The 21,032-nt window shown below is 35.0% G+C and overlaps 2 long non-coding RNA genes across 3 annotated transcripts in view; one reads left to right on the forward strand and one right to left on the reverse strand.

Moving 5' to 3' along the window:
- Positions 1–21,032, reverse strand: part of LOC126881524 (uncharacterized) — a 78,522-nt gene that overhangs the window by 2,804 nt on the left and 54,686 nt on the right. The gene's annotated exons all lie outside the window — the stretch shown is intronic.
- Positions 2,155–13,283, forward strand: LOC126881525 (uncharacterized). The gene is made up of 2 exons (XR_007696889.1): positions 2,155–4,359; positions 4,530–13,283. It is a non-coding gene; the product is annotated as an uncharacterized LOC126881525 (long non-coding RNA).

Genomic DNA, 21,032 nt, shown 5'->3' on the forward strand with positions numbered 1-21,032 from the left:
CTCTATATATTTCTTAGTTATTCTGGTTTCTTCATTTCCAGTTGTTACCTCAATACTTGAGCATATCAAGGTTACCATGTTGCCTCATATAATTTCCTGAAAGGAGATTTCTGTAGTAGCACTAGGCTCGTTTAAAATACAGAAGATACGGGTATTTTGAAAACTTAAAATTAGGTCTAGATTTTTCAACTTCTTTCTTTCTCAACTTCTTTCTTCTAACACCAGAATTTGACACATAAGAAAAGGAGTAAAATAAGGATGTTGTCTGTCATCAACATTGTTCAAAATATACTTGGAAAGAGCACTAGCTACTTGGAAAGAAACATGCCAAAACATGGGCATACCATTTGATGACGATACAACGTTATATACACTGTCATTTGCAGACGATCAAATTATTGTAACACAGGATATAGACAAAATAGAAGTATGAGAGATGAAAATATCAAAAGATGGAACACTCGAAGAATCCATATTGAACAGAAATATAAAAGGAGTGAAAGCAATATCAATGTTAAATTGAGTCCTATGGGGTAAAACGATAAACAGCAAGACTAAAAAGCGAATTTACAATACTATAGTGAAGAGCATAATCATGTATAGCTGCAAAGTATGGCATTTAAAAGAACGGACAAAAAAAACTAAGAGCCACAGGGATGAACTACTGACTGGAGACGAGCAGCGGGAAAATCAAGACGAGAAAGTTTTACACATAAAAAAAGATTATTAATTAATTCATCATTGATTTTTATTCAGAGGTCTTTATCTTGAAAAGCCTGTTTAAAAATTATATCCGAGTAGATATTGAATAACAGCTGGGATAGAATACGTCCCTGTCTCACGCCTCTTTAAATCGATTAATCTCTCCGGACTTCTTTCTGCTTAAAACGTAAGTTCTCTATGATACGTAGATCTCTACCATCAACGCTTTTGGCTCTGAATATGTTAAATTCGTTCCATGCTGTACGCTATCAAAAGCTTTATCGTAATCAATGAAAGCCACATAAATATTTTTGCTTCGGTTGCGGTACTTTTGGAGAAATACATTTAATCCAAAAAGTGTCTCACGGGTACATAACGCAGTTCTAAATCTTAACTGGATTTCATCCTAGATCTCTCTCGCAATGACTTTTATTCTTCCATTAATAATGCAAAGAAACCCAATCCATTATTGTACCGGGTGTCCCAATAAGAATGGCTCTCGGCCATACCTCGGGAACCGTTTATAGTACAGCTTTAAGAAAAAAATATTTATAACAAAAGTTGCCTCGGGAAAAGCCTGGAAATTATTTTCATAATTGTAGGTCCACCGCTAGAGGGCGTAATTGAATATCAAAAATTAAAAAATTAAAATTTTACAAAATTTACCTAATGAAAGGGCACTGGAAATCCGATCATCGTATTCTTCATAAAATTCTGCCCATATTTGATTTCACAAGTTTAAGTCTACCTTTGCAAATAAGAGGTGGGGGTGAGTGGGAACCTTCATATGAAAAAATGGTTGTAAGTCCAGTTCTGCTAAATCGAATTTGCATAGGTACTTGGTCTTGTTGAAAACAGCTTTTTTCGTCAATGTAAGAGTCTTATTTTCGAAATAGCCTAATAAGTAATATGCCAGCTAGCAGGCATTATTTAATTATTTTCGGAAATCTAGTTTTCTTTGGAGAATATTAAATACAAGTATGCATTTTTAATTTTATATTACAAAATTAGACCAAATTAGCAACATAATAATAAAAACCGCATGTTGCTCCCTTTTTTTATCTCGAGATATCTTAAGAAACGTTTAAATTTTAAACAACTGTTAATGTCACCGGTAAACGAAGTTAAGGAAAAGTAGTGTGCTATGGAAAAAACATTTGATTTCTTTCTTATATTTTATAGTGTTGTTTGGCTTATTGTTGTTTCAATTAATTATATACGTTTACATCTGCAGAATGTGTATTTGTTTTTTCCATAGCACACTACTTTTCCTTAACTTCGTTTACCGGTGACAGTAACAGTTATGTTTAAAATTTACACATTTCTTAAGATATCTCGAGATAGAAAAAAGGTATCAACATGCGGTTTTCAATATTATGTTGCTACGTTGGTCTAATTTTGTAATATGGGATTAAACATGCATACTTGTATTTAATATTTTCCAAAGAAAACTAGATTTCTGAAAATAATTACATAACGCCTCCTAGCTATCATATCACTTATTAGGCTATTTCTAAAATAAGACACTTACATTGACGAAAAAGAGCTGTTTTCAACAAGACCAAGTATGCAAAATTAGATTTAACAGAACTGGACTTACTGCTATTTTGTCATAAGAAGGTTCCCACTCACCCCCACCTCTTATTTGCATATGTAGACTTAAACTTGTGAAATCAAATATGCGCAGAATTTTATGAAGAATTAGATGATGGACTTTCCAGTGCCTCTTCATTAAGCAAACTTTGTAAAATTTTGCGGTGGACCTACGTCCTCTAGCGCTGGACTTACAATTATGAAAATAATTTCCAGGCTTTTCCCGGGGCAACTTTTGTTATAAATATTTTTTTCTCAAAGCTGTACTATAAACGATTGCTGAGATATGGCCGAGTGCCATTTTTATTAGGACACCCGGTACATATTGATGTACAATTTACAAATATGTAATATTACTATCCAAGCTTCAAAATCGCCTATATTTTGTTGAGTGACTATTTTATATTGTTCAATCTCATGTATCCGACTTTTAAATAAATTAATGGTTTAGTTAGGAAAACAGAATAATGCTATTACCTATTTGTGGATCATGCTGTATATGAACGTACACCGTAGCTCTTTACTTAGATTAAACTGTGAAATAAAATCTAGAATTTTTGCAATATTAATACAATCCTCCGGAACGAGAACTTTATTACACTACTTTAAATCTATTTGGTGTCCTAGCCCTCTTATCGTTAGATATACTTCGATGTAATAAACGAACCAATACAAGCAATAATAAACTTTGTAAGCCTTTAATACTATGAGACCCTAGTCGATTTGGACTGTTTCGAGTCGAAGTAATCACCAAAATATACTTCAAGTTATAAGTGTCAATTCAATTTGAAAAAATCTTTCATCTTAATTGTAATTATGAATTTCTTGCATCATTTCGAAGATGATGCATAAAAAGTGAGATTTGAGTAGTCAAATACATTTCATATAAGTAGTTATTCTACGAATATAAAACTGTTGTAGCATAGATTAATAATTCGAAAAATATGTGGTGTTCCGCATTTATGTATGTTAATATCGAATTGATAAAGTTTGTTTCCATAAAGATTGCTAAAAACACTCTCTAATACTTACTCATAGTTGAAAGCGACAGTTTTAGTTTTAGAAAAGCTCAAATAACGGCGAATATAACCGAATTAAATAATATACGAAGGCTATTTGTAAAATAAGGTTACGTATGCCTCTGAGAAAGAGTGTGACGTTCTGGGAGAAATCTGGCAACACTTACTTACGCATCAACTCTCCCTCTCTCTTACCACATCAGTTTCGCCTCGCTGCATTGCTCAGTGTCGACCTAGCAGACTTCGAAGATAGAGATCCCGGATGTGAAACTCATGCTGTGATCTTTTTTTAAATGCAAAATGGATTTTGCATCGAAAAGTTAATCGAAGTTTTTGGGTAAAAGTACATATTATCTGTTCAACATATTCGCAAATGGTGTCCATGACGATCGGAGCGGAAGGCCTTCAGATTAATCGTGAATTTCCGTTCGGCCTTCACTAAATTCCATTTGCGAACATTTTGATGGAACAACGGCGACTAGCGAAAAACAACGAAACACTTTATAACAGCATACAAAAAGAAATTCGACGTAAAATACGAGAAGCAAAGAGTCAACATCTAGCCAAACAGTGTCATGACATTGAAGAACTTGAAAACAGATACGACACGTTTAACATGTATAAAAAAAAGAAAGAAGCGGCTGGTATCTTCAATAAGAAACAAACCGCATTGCTACAGGATGAACATGGTAAAGTAATATTTGAAGTAGAGGACAAACTTTAAAGAATGGGAAAATTACGTTACGAACCTATTCAAAGACCATAGGAGTAGTTCACCTCCCGATATTACTAACTGCGACGGACCCCTAACAACACGCTCTGAGGTAATAAAAGACATACAATCATCAAAAGATGGCAGAGCGACTGGTCCTGATGAAATTCCAACTGAAATATACAAGCTTATAAATGCTCGCAATGTTTTAGAGGCTATAACTTCGTTTTTCAATACCATTTATACCAGCGGACAACTACCTAATGGTTGGTCTAATTCAGTGCTTATAGTTCTACCTAAGAAGACAACAGCAAAAACCTGTGCTGATTATAGGTTTGTTCGTAGAACGATCAGCAACCGTTGCCAACCGTCAGACGCAAGCGCGTTCGTAGTCTACGAACTCGAACTGTTAACTGCGCAGCGCTAACTGTTAACTGCGCATGCGTCTGATGGTTGGCAACGGTTGCTGATCGATTGGATCGTACTACGAACAAACCTTATAGAACCATCAGTTTGTTAAACCATTTATTGAAAATTTTTCTGAAAGTAATACATGGTCGTATCTACAATAAATGCGAGGAATACCTGGATGACACACAGTTTGGTTTCCGTAACAGGTTTGGAAAGAAAGAGGCACTGTTTGGAATGAACGTACTTGATCAAAGATGTCGAGATATATCTATAGACATATACTGTTGTTTTATTGACTTCCAAAAGGCATTTGATCGTGTTAAGCACTCTATATTGATCGAAGCTCTAAAAGACATTGGCTTGGACGGCAGAGATGTTCGAATATGTAATTGCAAATTTATATTGGAATCAAACATCAGTTTTAGTAGATGGTGTGGAATCACAGGCTCTTAATATTAAAAGAGGAGTACGGCAGGGATGCCTCTTGGCACCCCTGCTTTTCAACGTTTACTCCGAAAGAATTTTCAGAAAAACAGTTTCTGAAAAACAAGAAGGAGTACTTGTGAACGATGAAGTCATCAATAATTTGCGATATGCGGACGCTACAGTACTCCTAGATTCTATTCAAGAAGATCTCCTAACGCAAACACTACTTGATAGTGTCGTTGAGAGTTGTAGGGAGGCAGGTCTGGATTTGAACATACGGAAAACCAAAATACTCGTAATAAGTAAACAACAGCATATAAAACCGTCTATATAATATGTAAATAATAGCAAACTTGAGCAAGTTGATAAAATCGTTTACCTTGGATAGCAATTAAATTGTAACGCAGAAAGTCACGGCGAAATTAGATCCAGGATAGAGCAGGCTAGAACCGCTTTTAGAAGGATGTCCAAGGTGTTATGTAACAGAGACCTAAAATTGGCACTGAGGATCCGCCTACTTCGCTGCTACGTGTCCTCGGTCTTACTTTATGGTGTCGAGTCCTGGACTGTGAATAAAATCGATCTAAATCGCCTTGAGACTTTCGAAATGTGGTGCTATAGAAGAATTTTAAAAGTTTTCTGGGTGGAGAAGATTCGAAACTCCACAATACTAGAACGTCTCAGCAAGACTACTGAAATCATAAAAATATAGGTTGCTACAAAATATTATGCAAGGAAAAATAGCAGGCAAACGCAGTCCAGGACGAAGAAGAACCTCATGGTTGAAGAACTTGCGAGATTGGTATGGTGTTGATACAAGCATGCTATTTAGGGTGGCAGTGAATAAAATTAAGATAGCTATGATGGTAACCAACTTTCTGAAGGGACATGGTACATGAAGAAGAAGAAGAACATTTTGAACAGATATGCACTTTTACTCAGAAACTTCGATTAAATAACGATGAATGCCAATAGGTGAAATCCATTTTGCATTAAAAAACGTATCACAGCATGAATTTCACATTGGCGGTAACAGCAACCTTAACCTTCATCTTCTAAGACTGCTAGGCCGACACTGAGCTGAGCAATGCAGCAAGGCAAAAGTGATAAGGTAAGAGAGGGGGAGAGTTGATGTGTAAGACAGTGTTGCCAGATTTTTTCCAGTACGTCGCACTATTTCTCAGAAGCAATATTTTACGAATGACCCTAGTATATTCATAGCGTCTCGTATATGTCATTTAATTTAAAGAACAGAAATCGCCTTACTATAATAAATATATTGTATTTTATTTCCCCTTCTACTTGTCTAGTAGGTAATTTGTCAGTGAATTGGTATGCCTTTTTATGGTTTCCTTTTCACGCAGCTGAAGACATTGGTTGACAGCTTCAGATTAAGAAGCTTCTCCTCCTATAAGCCTTGTGTCTGAAGTGTAAACGTGCAAGGAGATGCTAATCTCATTTTTGGGGGTTTTGAAATATTGGAGTCTTTCCATATTTTGGTTATCTTCTCCATAACGATTATTGGCTAGATCATATCTACGCTTTATCTCCTGGAATATTCCTGTGTTTGTGATCAATGATCCCAGATATAAACGAGTTTATCAAACGGGTCAATTTTGGTTGTATGTGATGTGTATGATTATTGTATTGTCAATCCACTATTACGAGTTTTGTCGTTAATATATTTAACTCCAGACCAAACCTTTTACTCTCACTTTCAACCAGCCGTATGGGACTAATCAGGTCTTCTCCTACCTTTTCCCATTCTTCAAGCTCTTTCTCTTGTCGTTTCCCCATTACTGCGGATCGTGATTTCTTCCAATATTCCTGACAATGTTTCTCCATAGATCTCTGTCTTCAGCTGCTCTAAGAGCTTCGAAGAATGAGTTTCCAGCTGAATTCTTTATTTGGTCGAATCATCTAGTTGGTGATCGTCCTCTTGATCTTCTCCCCGGAACGTTTCCAGAAACAATTAATCTCTCCAAACTGTCGTCACCTCTGCGAACCACGTGACCAAAGAATTGCAGTATTCGTTGCAGACATATTATGGACAGCCTTTTTTTAATCTTGAGTTGGTTTAGAATGGAAACGTTTGTCCTATGAGCTGTAAAAGGTATGCGCAGCATTCTTCTCCAGCACCACGTCTCAAAGGCATCAATTTTTTGGCGCTCGCATGCGCGAAGAGTCCAAGTCTTTGCTCCGTATAGAAATATTGAGAATACAAGGGCATTCACTAGTCTCATCTTGATATTTTGAGAGATAGATCTGTCTTTCCAAAATTTACTTAGGCATTTTTATAGGCTCATCGCATTTTTTGCCATACCAATACGTCTCCGAACTTCTGCTTCACAGTTATCATCTTTTGTTATACTAGACCCGAGATAGACAAAGGTGTTTTGTCAACTTCATTTGTCATTCTTCAAGCGCTCTTCTTATAATATGTTCTAGGTATATATTAAATAGTTATGGAGATAGTATACATTCTTGTCTGACACCATAATCTGGGTGAATTTCATTTGACAATGTGAACAGCACATTTACTGATTCCGGGAAATTTTATTAACCTATCTTTTATTATTATATACCATTTACATAAATGATGCCATTTGACTTTGTCGAACGCCTTGCGATAATCTATGAAGCAGATGTATAACAGGATATTGAACTCCTGCCTTATCCCATTGCCAGCTTCAATTGGGCCAATTCGTTATTCTTCTACTTTTAATTTTATTGTGTTTTTCTGGTAGATATTTTCGATCGTTTTGATGATTCCTAGGGTAAGAACAGAACAAGTAGGTCGAGGTGGAGGTGTAAGTCGCGGCGGATGCTACTAGTTAAGTCGCGGTCGATGTCGACAGCACATAGCAAGGAGGTCACCTGCGCTGTCAGTCGAGCTAGAACCACTATCAAGTGATGTACTTTAATAAAATTTGAATGACAAAAAGACTGTGCTTTTGCGATGTTGTGTCAGTCAAGTGATGATGGTGATGAAATGTCAGCTGTAAATAATCAGATCCTACTTCATATTTCAAAAAGTTATTGTATTTAAGTGCTTTAGAAATTCAAAAATAAACTGAATACAAAAAAGGGATTATATACAAAGTATCAACTCAGATAGCGCAGGTAATGACAACTTGGCTTCGAACGGACCAATCACAGGGAAGCATCCTTGTAGGCCGCGCAGTAGGCATCCATGTAAAACAAACTCATTTTATTTTCAAAAGCATCGATGTAAACCTCCTGGATGGCATCGCGCTAAACCTCCACCGCGACTTACCTGCTCTGTTCTCTTCCATTCACTACAATGTGTTTGTTTTACATGAATATCGACATCGACCGCGACCTCCACCTCCACCTCCCAATAAATGGGTAATGTCCTTTAATTTGACCCTGTCAAAAGCTTTCTTAAGATCCACGAAATATAAATATGTCGATTTGTTGTATTCTAACGATTTCTCTTACACTTGCTACATTAATCATATAGCGTCCGTGCATGATCTTCGTCGTTTAAAGTCAAGTCGGTAGCGACTTGAAACCTTGTGCTAGTGTTAAGTCAAAAGCTTAAAAACAATATAATATCTTCACCTGCAGTACATTCCATTTACTTTATATTAACCCACTGTTGGTTTTTATTTATGTTCTCCGTATTTGGGCCATCAACTATCTACGTTCACCATCATTTTCGTAAAAAAGTCATCATGTTGAAGAAACGCAATTTGTTTTTCTAAATTTTTGTTAGCCATATCCTGTAATAATTAACTTTATTATTCAGTCAATAGATAGAGAAAAAGAAATATGTTCCATTGTAAATATTTCGAAACTGTTATCAAATATGTACATATAATCAAATACGTTTTAAGATATTTTAAAGTTAATCATTTTAATTTATTGTTTAAAACGTTTATGTAATAATAGCAATAGCTTTTATAGGAATTGTTTTTAGTAATCTTTAATATAGTTTATAGGAATTCACTTTGTACAAATAATGGCAATATATGTAATCTTCTCTTTCCCCACTTTATAGGAAATAAAGCAATAGAAAATTATATGCGCATATCAAATAAAAACCAGCATTAAGGAAACATTGTCATCTAACGGCATTTATGAGCTGAAATAATTTTCTTGAGGTTCTAATGGGTAGCTCTGTTATAGGTCTGGATCCCGCGTACCAAAAAAAGTTGATTAATAGCAAGCTTAAAATTTGTTAGTAGCTTAACAGTGTCTAGTCGGACAAACTATGATGTATGGGAACACTGGAACAGAGAAAGTTGTAATTGTGGAACGTGTCATCCTGACAAGTTTATGATTGTTTAAACTAGCAGGTTGTTTTTAAGTTTAATCAATAGCAAACTTTATATACTTAATATATGAAAAAAATTTTGTCAGACAAATATATTGGGCGTTTTAATAATTCCGACACGTAGAACATTTTAAATGACAAGAATTATGTTGGTGATAAATAGCAGTCTGATTTTTGCATGAGAGTTTAAGTTTAATGAAAGAATAACAAATCAATTGGAAGTTCTGTCCAACAAAATACATGGGACGTTTTCATAGTCTGACCTTCGAAACCTGTAATCTGTTCCACAATTAAAACTTTCCCTGTTCCAGTGTTCCCCTTCATCATCCCCCTTCTTGAATTATTGATGGCCACATTTATATCACAAATTATATTAAAATTATTATATTTTTATTTTTTCTTGATTAATGTTAGAGTTTTTAGTATTTTTATAAATTTTCATATAGCTGTATACATTTATACATTTGTTAAATATTTTTTGTGTTTGTTTATATTTGTAAATTAGTATATTATATTTTTAAGTCTCACGCACAAGGAGTGCTACTTTTGTATGTATATTAGTAATATATATACAGGGTAGCTCAACTTCAGTGAGTTATTTATGTTTATTTAGGTAGTACTCATTATGCTTTTTATTTTTTTTTTGTAAATATTTATTGTTATTCCTAAATAAACATTATTATTATTATTATTATCAAAGTTTGTCCGACTAGACACCGTTAAGTTATTAACAAATTTCTAGCTTGCTATTAATCAACTTTTTTTGGTACGCGGGATCAAGGCCTATTAGACATCAGACTCAGTAAAACACAAGTTTATTTTAAATAAAAATGTATTCTGATTAAATAATTAACTAAAATAAAATTATCTTTTCTGTAAAATAAGAAAAAGTAAAATTCAATCCTGGTGAAGGTGTCGACGACACTACGATCGACTGTTAATACCTGCGAACAATAAAAAATATGGTTAATTCAAACGAAAATATGGTTGATTCAAACGGAAATACGATGTGTTAGTCAGTACAGAGACTCACATCAAGAACAAGAAAGATCAGTGCTTGTTTTGGATTAGAGGTGGCCGGGTCGATCAATACTCGATCCGGTATGGAACGGGAAGGCGATTAATCAATACCTAGTGGCGTGGCAGGACGGTTTTGCCTTAAATCAATACTTTAAGAGCCGTTTTTGGAGCCGCTACTAAATCAATACTTTAGCAGAAGCGATTGGTCTCTTCTGCCTATCGTTACAAGGTACTAGATATGCGTTAACACAGATTATTCATACGCAAAATTGTATTCGTTAAATAGAAATTTTTATATATTGAACATGTTTCCTGTAACATTTTTTGTATTTCTTATATAAAAAATCTAAATCCGGTAGGTTAAAAGTGTGTACCAAGTCTGCAGTCAATATTTGGCGTACAAATTCTTTGGCAGTTAGTGTCAACACTCATCACAATGATCTCAATGAATGTTACTGTCAGGTAAATCAGTATTTATATGCAAAAATCAGTAGATGTGATCCACTACGACCACCACAAGCTAAAAAATTAATACACGTCACGTAAGATATAGAGAGAGACAGTGATATCTTATGAACATAATGTCAATAATATATCAAAATCATAGGGAACAGGATACCGAAATGCTCTGCACTCAACATAATATTAACAGCAACAAGTAAAGATATTTGACTCATATTCTAATATATGTTACGGATGTTAAACAATAAATAGTAGCAGAAATATGTATACAACCGTGCTACCCCAAAGACAACACAAATTTTATAGTAATAATGTAGAAGCATATTATTTGATGTTTTACTCGATTTTTCTATGTTGTCACATCTATTCATCCAGCATGGGTTTTATTTCATTTCAGCTATGATTAAAAACTGTGTAGTTTCATTCTCCACTTTTACCGATGCTATTTGATTTAAGTAGAGGTTCTTAATGAATCTTAAGTCATTATCTATCATTCTAACTTGTAGCAGATTCATGAGCTCTATATTTGGCACAGTCGAATGTTTTCTGGTAATCAGTGAAGCATAGGAAAACGCTAGTCTCTGTATATTTAGAAGCAATACAGTCTACAGTCAAACTGAAGAATGCTTCACGTGTTTCGAAGCCTTGACTGGCTCCAAGCTGAGTAGGATCTATGTCTACTTCACATCTATTACAAATTCTTGTATGTACTATCCTCAAGAATGGTTTAGGATCTTACTTAGTGAACTGATCATTCGGAACTAGTCATGATTGTTTGCATTAGATTCCTTAGTGCATCCATATCCTCGTCATTTAGCAGTTCCATTACTTCTTTGTATATTTCATCTGAGCCTTACAGCCTTTCCGTCCTTACTTTGTTTTATTTCCTTTACTGATTTAAGTAAGCACTTATTTTTGGAGAAGGTTCGCCTTTATCTTCGCCTGCAAGATTTCGCTAGTTATTCTCTCTCTACATAGAGTTGTTAGATAAAGTTTTACAGTGATGGAGAAGTGTCTTGGGATTTAAAAGAGGACTCTCCTAATTTTGGAGGCATATTGCCTACAATCTCAAAGCCTCCATAAATGCTTGCATTTATTACAAGAGTATGGATTATACCTCGTGCATAGCAATTCCAACGCACTTACCTTAGGTCCGTTAGCTAGCATTCGCTATCAGTTTACCCAGAATGGCCAATGGCGTTGCAGCTTTTCTAAGGTTCTGAGGTGCCTCTGTAAATTCAACCTAATTTTAATGCACACTCCTATTCGTCTCAACTCACATTTGCCATGGTCGCTGTGATCTAATATGACAAACCTAGGATAGGTTTTCTAAGTAGACAGAATAGGAGAAATACGAACAAACCCGAGGAAACATTTATCAACTGAGACTAATACGTCCTACTCGTACAAAAGAATTGAACAGAAACATCTAGAATTCACTGAAAGATTAAAATAATGAAGAGTATCCAAAGAAAAACACTAGCAAATAAGTGATGTTTGTCATCAAATTATCGAATGAGTTTGCGATGTCAAATATAGAGCAGTACCCACTATAAGAACACAGTTATAGGTAGAGACTATGGTTGGATTGATAATATAAAAACATAAACACTGCAAAGATAATCTGGAATGCTTAAATGATTCCAGATATAATTATAAACCATGTAGCTATCAGAACCACAAATCACAAGATAAAAGAGATCTAATTTTTCAATCTAAAAGGCAGCACGGAAGAAATAAATAGTAGTTAAGATTGCTACTATAGAAAGTTGCAGTAAGTCAAACCTTACTAAAAGTCTTTGGTTAAAATAAGCTAGTTTCTTAGATACAGTACAAGTATTTTGTTGATAATATATTATGATCTTGATTTTCCCCATCTATCTATTCCCTATTTATCTATTCCCCCTATATCTATTCCTTTCTTATGTTTATCTCACGCCGGGTAGATGTAATGATGTTAGCGTATCATCTTTTCATTGGTTGTATAAAATAGAAAAAAAGGGAAAAATTTTTTTAAAAAATATATAAATTAATACGTTCTTCAAATGGTGAATCCAACTCTCATAACGAAATGTACAACTGCGAATCTACACAATTTTTGATAATTTTTCATATTTTTTTTCGTATGTTTCTTTCCCTAATGTTCAGATATACAAGTGATGTAAAACAATGTATATAATGCTAAACGGAATTACTATTAATATAAAAAGAATTGAAATTTAAATGCATCCTTTAGTCTACCTACCTAATAACACATTTTCTTTTAGATTTACATCTTGATAGATTAATGGGATAGAGAAGAACAACTTTCATGATTAATGTGTACTTAAATCTAATTCTGTTCTAAAAAGCAGCACAAAATGTTGGACTAGGAAAATTATCTGTTGTGGTTATAAAATATTCTTTCATCTAATAAAATAGAGAAATAAATTCTTGGTTCAAGTTTTTTAATGTAGGTGCTACATTAAAGAAAACGTTGATCAAATCCTATCTGTATTATACAAATATTAGAGTTGAAGATGCTAGTTCCATAGAACCAAAATTTATTTCATTTGTTGAAAAGTTAATGATTATATTATCAACTAGGTAATATTTCAAAATGTACACAGTATGAATAAATGATTGCTTTTAACACAAATACTGTTTTATTTTCTTTGTTTTTGACCAACAATAATAATGATTATCTTTTTCTGTGGTTCCTTGTCCAAATTAAGCATACACGGATATACTGAACCTATAATTTAACACCTATTCCGAAGGACTAGGTGCAGAGGAGGTACTCTAGCCCGTGAGGGGTTGCTAGTGCTCCATCGGGAATTTCCTCAGGTGACGGATGGAGGGACGCTTCCCAGATATGGGTGGTACCAGGGAAATAATACCCGGGTGGACCAAAACTAGCACTCAGCATCTGACGTCTGCGTCCAGAGGATCGGCTAAGATGCAAACCAAAGAAAGAAACAGGAATCCCAAGATAACTACAATAAAAGCACAAACAGAAACGGCCCCTACTCTTCGACAGATCTTAGATGATCAAATGGTAAGAAAAATGCTCGGGAGGAATAGTCTAACTTTAAGATCGCTACATAGAACGTTAAAAGTCTGTTCTAAACGGGAAAACTCGCAAACGCATGCTAATTGATAAAACGATTAGGAATACAGATATTGGGATTGACCGAAGTTGATGTCCAGGTTCAGGTAAAGCTAAAGCCATGAACAACACTTTACATAATGATCCAGTTCATCGTAACGGAGTTTGGCTAATTGGCTCGCCCAAGCACATCAAATTCATAGAAAAAAAAATCGTAACGGAGTTAGAATAATTTTTAGAAGACAATGTTTAATGTTTTACAACAATGCCGTTACGAACTTTGTGTCATATTTTGACCGACGTCTACTCATTCAACTATCCGGAACACCAATAAATATTAACATCATTCATACTTATGCCCCTACGTCCGATAAACCCATGGTAGATCTAGAAGCGTAGTACACTGAAGTAGAACAACTTATAACCAAAAACAGGACCTTACCTTCATCTTAGGAGACTTTAATGGTATGGTGGATAAAGGAAATATTTCTGGATTGATTTCGAACATGAAGTAAAAGTAATGATAGGGGAGTGGATTTAAGTTAAGTCCCCGTAGATTATACACTTGGACTTCACCACAACATAATGAAAACAGAGTAATCCGTAACCAAATAGATTATGTACCTATTGGTCAACGAAAAATAACCCAATGCATAAATATATCAAGGAGTTGACATCAACATAATCATGTAAAAGTACCTACGCGTAAGCTGGAAACTAATAAAGAAACACATAGGTACCTCAAGACAAACTAATTGTTATTGAAAAACGACACCATACGACAGACAGTACACAAAGGATTAAACAAAAATTGAGGAAATATTGACCACCGTAGAATTACAGAGTCGATGACATAGACCTCCTATTAGTCTAGTCGCAGGTGGTTCCGTGGACACTTTTAGTTCGCCGCGATTTGACGGTGGCATAGGTTTTTTGGGTCGCTGAATGCAATGGAAGTGGTCTGGAAGCCCAAATGTGGTGCGTTTAATTGTTATTAACAAATTATGGTAAAATTAGGTGTTTTTCAGGAATTATTAGAAGCCCTGTTAATACATTGATGTGTTAAGGTCTTTTCTGGTGTACTTTTGGTCGCTGAGTCGAATGCGACTAGTCGCGATTACTCAAAATATGTTCTTATTTTGTTAATAACAAAATGATAGTTTATTCGCCGAAAAGCTCGAAATGCGCTATCTACAGCAAGTCTCTTTCATAGTATTTTTATACGCTAAATCGATTGCCGCTAGTTGTGATAGCTAAAACCGCGTTCCGACTTTGTTATTAATAAATTATTGCAAAAATAACGATTTATAGTACGTTCACTCACAATTTTTGCCCTAAACTTTAAAAAACCACTTGGATTGACATGAAATTTGGCATACATGTAGCTAACATGTCAAAAAAAACAAGTAGATAATATTGTGACGATGTTTGATTTTACCCTGGGATGAGTTTCACCTCTTTTCGGGGGTGAAAAAAGAAACCTTTAAAATAAGTCCGGATGTGGATAAACTGATTAATTCTAAGCAACTTTTGTTCTATACAGTTTTTTCACTAAGTCAATACTTTTAGAGTTATTTGGTTTTTTGCTGAAAAATGAACATATTCACTCGCAAATAACTCGAAAAGTATTGACTTGGTGAAAAAACTGTATAAAACAAACGTTGCTTAGAATTAATCAGTTTATCCAATTCCGGACTTATTTTAAAGGTTTATTCTTTCACCCTCGAAACGGGGTGAAACTCAACCCCAGGGTAAAAGCACACATCGGCACAAGATCACTTGTTTTGTTTGACATGTTAGCTACGTGCATGCCAAATTTCATGTCATTTCAAGTGGTTTTTTTAAATTTAGAGCAAAAACCGTGTATAAACAGTTATTTTTGCAATAATTTATTAATAACAAAGTCGGAACGTGGTTTAAGCTATCACAACTAGTGGCAATCGATTTAGCGTTTAAAAATACATACTATGAAAAAGACTACAAACTTGCTGTAGATAACGAGCTTTTCGAACTATTCCTCGAATAAACAATTATTTTGTTATTAACAAAATAAGAACACATTTTGAGTAATCGTGACTAGTCGCATTCGATTCAGCGACCAAAAATACACAAGAGAAGACCTTCCACATTTGGGCACAGTATAAAGAGGGACAGTAAAACCACTTCTCTGTCGGCACTTTGATCTCAAGAAGTACTACCGGCAGTACGCAAGTGATACTTCCCCAGTGGTGGATGCGGGTTTTCCCTGTTAAAACCCGTACGTTTCTATGCGACTAGCAATGCGAGAGTGGGGCAAAAGCGACTAAGAACATTGCGCGGTCGCCATGCGCGACTACAGATTTTACTTCCAATTTTTCGGAGAGTGGTTCTACTGTCCCTCTTTATACTGTGATTTGGGATTCCAGACCACTTCCATTGGATTCAGCGACCCAAAAAACCTATAATACCACCATCAAATCGCGGCGAACTAAAAGTGTCCACGGGACCCCCTATGTTGCGACTAGACTATATGGAAAACTAAATCTAAAAGAGCAAGTGAATAACGTAATAGAAAAACATCTAAAATCAGGATCCAGAAATAACAAACAGGAATTGATAACAGAAGATATTTTACAATTAATGAGCAAACGAAGAGAATCTAAAGAAAAAGATGATAACGACGGAAAATGCATAAGTCTAAATGGAATAATTCGAAAAAAAAATAACTGGTGCATAAGAGAAATTACTGGAAATAAAATTGGTCGAAATAGAAGAACTGCAACAAAGGTACCATTCTTTACATTACCATAAAAAATGTAAACTTCGATCATTCATAAAAATCAACTTCGAAAAAGTATTTGATAGAGTAATATACGACCTACTATTGGAACGTTTGCAAGAAGTAGACTTAACGGGAAGGATTTCAAACAGAGTTAAGATTGAAGGTTCAACATCTGCAGAAGTAGAAATTATTAGAGGAGTTAGACAGGAATGTGTATTGTTAACTCTGGTATTTAATATTAATTCTGAGTTTCTATTTAAAGAGATACGGTGTTGACTGCGGATTCCGTCTTGGGTCTACAATGACTCATCGATAGAATTAACTCAGTCTATGATCAATTTGGTATGAAAATAAACATTAAGAAAACCAAAGTGACGTCAATTCGAAAAAACCTAAAATGCACCTCAACCTTGCACAATAGATGGGCACATTTTAGAATGGGCCAAGTTGAAGTTATTAACACAGAAATTAACATCGAAAAAACAAAAATAATGATACAGAAGCGAAGAGATATAGTCCCACAAAACATTATACATGAAGATGACAATGAAATGGTTGGAACGTTTACGTATCTGGTAATAGAAATATATGCCGACGGATCAGAAGATGGAGAAATACGGAAGAGAATAACGCAGGCAAACAGCGCTTATTTTGCCCTCTCCCATATATTTTGGTCTAAAATATCCACCGACGTACAAAGATTAGAATCTATAAAACCTTAGTTCGACCAATACAATGCTATGGCAGTGAAGAATGGGTCCTAAAAGAAACATCCAAAAACAAACTCGACACATTTGAAAGGAAAGTACCGAGGAGAATATTAGGACCTGCGAGGTTAAACGGAACCTTCAGAATTCGATTCAACAATGAGCTTTATCAACTTTATACACCTCTGTCAGACTTCATTAGAATACAAATATTGCAATGGGATGGACATGTGATAAGAATGGGAAAGGATAGGCTACCAGAAAGAGCATTGAACGCTAGAATGCAGGGGAAAGAGACCGGTTGGATAGACAAGAAAGCTCTGGGAAGACACAGTAAGCAGCGATGCACAAGCACTTTTATGAGTATGGAGAAGAGCAACCACAGACAAAGGTGGAGGCAAAAAATAAAGGAGGTCAAGGCTCAATTTGGGATGTAGTGCCGTAGAAGAAAAAGTTGAAATACCTGGGATATTGGATCGATAGAATAGTCTAAGAGCTAGAACCGAAAAATCATCGTCATAAGTAATATGGAGTTTGGCATGTGAAATGTCTCTATTGTATATTGATAATTATGACCCCTTTCAGGCTGACACCTCAGTGGATACAGGAAGTAGCAATAAGGGATGAAAGGGGAAAGTTAGTGTAGTCTTTAAAGGTTTTCACCTCCTATTTTGTTAAACCTCCATAGATTTGTATGAAAATTGGTGACTAGTTAGAACATACCTCAGAGGAAATAAAAATGATTTGGTGCCAACTTGCTCTTTTACCCTGCGGGTGGATAACACCCCTTCTCGGGGGTGAAAACGATTTTATTAAAAATAACCCCACAAATCGATAGAGGGACAAATTATAAGTAAAATTTGTTATATCATGTTATTAAAATAAATCAATACTTTTTGAGTTATTAAAGATCAAAGATTTGTCTGTTTAAGAACACATGCATGAAGTTACGGATGATAAAAAGAAAATATTAATTAATTGTATGTTACTAAAATATTATTTTTATATTATTTCGATATTATAAATTTAGCAAAAGTGTATTCGAATATGTCAAATGTACCCATTATTGGACACCCCCAGTTTCTGGACATATTCAGTTTATAATAAAAAAAAAATTCAAATAAATATCTTAATAATACAAAAATAATATTTTTTTAACATACAATTAATTAACATGTTCTTTTTATCATCCGTAACTTCACGCATATGCTCTTAAATAGACAAATATTTGATCTTTAATAACTCAAAAAGTATTGATTTATTTTAATAACATGATATAACAAAGCTTACTTAAAATTTGTCCCTCTATCGATTTGTGTGGTTATTTTTAATAAAACAGTTTTCTCCCGCGGGAAGGGGTGGTATTCACCACCAGGGTAAAAGTGCAAGTGGCACCAAATAAGTTTTGTTTCTTGGGGTATGCTCTCACTAGTCACCAATTTTCATGCAAATCGATAAAGGTTTAACAAAATAGGAGGTGAAAACCTTTAATGATTGCACTCACTTTCCCCTTTCATCCCTTATTGCTACTTCCTGTATCCACTGAGGTGTCAGCCTGAAAGGGGTCATAATTGTCAATATACAATGGACACATTTCACAGGAAAAACTCCATATTACTTATGACGATGATTTTTCGGCTCTAGCTCTCCGTCTAGAAGTTTAAATTCTGATCTCGAAGTAAGATCGGGCCAGAAAATCTGGAAAATATGAAAATAATGCTATGCCCTTCTCGAATAAATCTCGAAACTCAACTACTTATCAAAATACTGTCTGAATTGTCTGGCGACTCTTTCTGTGTAGTTGAAACGTGGACCTCTCAATATTAAGGAATTGTTGAAACTATTTAGCCGATTAATTATTTTATTTTTTCAATGGTGAGCAATTCATTAATTTCCATCTCCAATCTCCGACAAAGTTGTGTGTCTTAGATACGAACCTCTCTTCTGTTATTTTACTTCCCTGTTGAATGTTTATTTTGATAGTGTCTATTCTCTTTCTACCTTTTCAATTTGTTGACACATGTATTGTTTTTTTTCCTTAGTGTTCTAGCAGCGCCTCTGTCCCTATTATATTGAGCACATTTTTAATCTGACTGATTCGACAGGTAATTCAATATTATTTGTTTGGTTTTAGGACCCTCTGGACCAGTGGCGGCTCGTCATAAGAGGTAAGGGAGGCTTAGACTCCCCATAAATTGTTTACACACGCTACACTGTTTTGTTTATCTTGACTCGCGAAAAACAACAAGCACTCTCACTATTATACAACGTGTAAATTACATATTATCACTAAATATCCATACGCACGGAACATTAGCATTAGAACGCATGTTTGCGTCTCAGTTTTTTTATTATTATTGTAGGCAGGACCCTGGGTTATCCCGAGATGCATGAACGGAGCCGAGAAGCCGGCCAGCCTCCGTTGCTAATGCTCCGCGCAGCGCAGCAGGTGTTTAGGGAGACCCGATCTCCTAACAGTGACATTTACGGTGCCATCACACGCTGCCCGGGGATTTACCAAGCTAGGAGGCTAACTAGGTTCTCGGGACAACGAATTTTAGGGTCCTGACTAAAAATAATTAAAAAACTAAAAGTGCGAATTTTGTTATGAAATTTGGTATTTGGGGTTAAAATAATATTTGGAACAACTTGTTCAAATCAGTTTTTCCGATATTTGTAACGCAAAGCAAAATATCGGTAATTTATCATGTTTTTGGATATTCGCAGTAGGCCGCGTTTAGAATTAAAAAAATTTAGTTGAGTATCTTAAAAAATGTGAACCTTCAACCTGTATGGACTGCAAAACTTCAAATCTGTATTTATTTTGATTTGCATATCAGTGGCGGCTTTTCTTTATGTGCTGCTGAGCTGCAGAACTACCAAACAACCATAGCAAATCTTAATTATTAAAGAATAATTAATATAGTTTTATTTCAAATCTGCCATATTATCATATTAAACATCAACTGTTAATAATAATTCACCAACAACGATGATTAATATTATTTTTTTTACGTATTTACTCCTCTAGTGAAACCGTATAATTTTTTTACGTATTTGGTGCTCCAGTGAAGCAATCTTTTTACGTATTTGCTGCTCCAGTGAAGCCGCGTCGATAACAACCGAAACACTGGCAGCGGTAAAATGCATTTATTAGGCAAACGGCGATCTTAGCCGATGTGCTTCGGCAATCGGCTGATTAACGGCCTCGGAAATGTGTTTGCGAGCTGCAATTCACGACAGTTATTCGTGACCGTTGCATCTGTGCCGTGTTTAGAAATTCTTAGGTTACAATTTTGTTTAATTTGTTTTGTTCGAGCGTGTTTAAAACAATGGAGTTTCAATTTAAATTAGGTGTAAATAAATTTCAAAAACTTCACTATCAACAACAGTTGATTATAAAAGAACGTGGCCGTCCTATGCCTGATCTTAATATTGAAGTGTCCGGTAAAAGCCGTGGAAAAACATATACGCGTAAATTTAATAAAGACATGTATCTACGAAATCAGTGGATTTGTGGATGTTCCGAAAAAAAATGCTTTTTTCTGTTTTCCGTGTGCATTATTCGGCGCAGATAAAGAGGAAAAATTGTGGCGCGAGACAGGAGTGCGGGATCTAGTGCATTTAAGTGAAAAAATAAAGAAGCATGAAAACACGCAAACTCATATGAACAATGAAATGCGATTTGCATTATTTGGGAAACTTAATATACAGGCCCAACTTGTTTTCGTATGTTATTCTATTTCTATTATTTTATATTGGCCGTGGTTCATGCAGCACACCCTATAGCAGATGTCACGAGCCGCCACTGTTGCATATGCATATTTACTT

This window comes from Diabrotica virgifera, chromosome 3 (assembly GCF_917563875.1).
Source record: "Diabrotica virgifera virgifera chromosome 3, PGI_DIABVI_V3a".
NCBI classification, from domain to species: Eukaryota; Metazoa; Arthropoda; class Insecta; order Coleoptera; family Chrysomelidae; genus Diabrotica; species Diabrotica virgifera.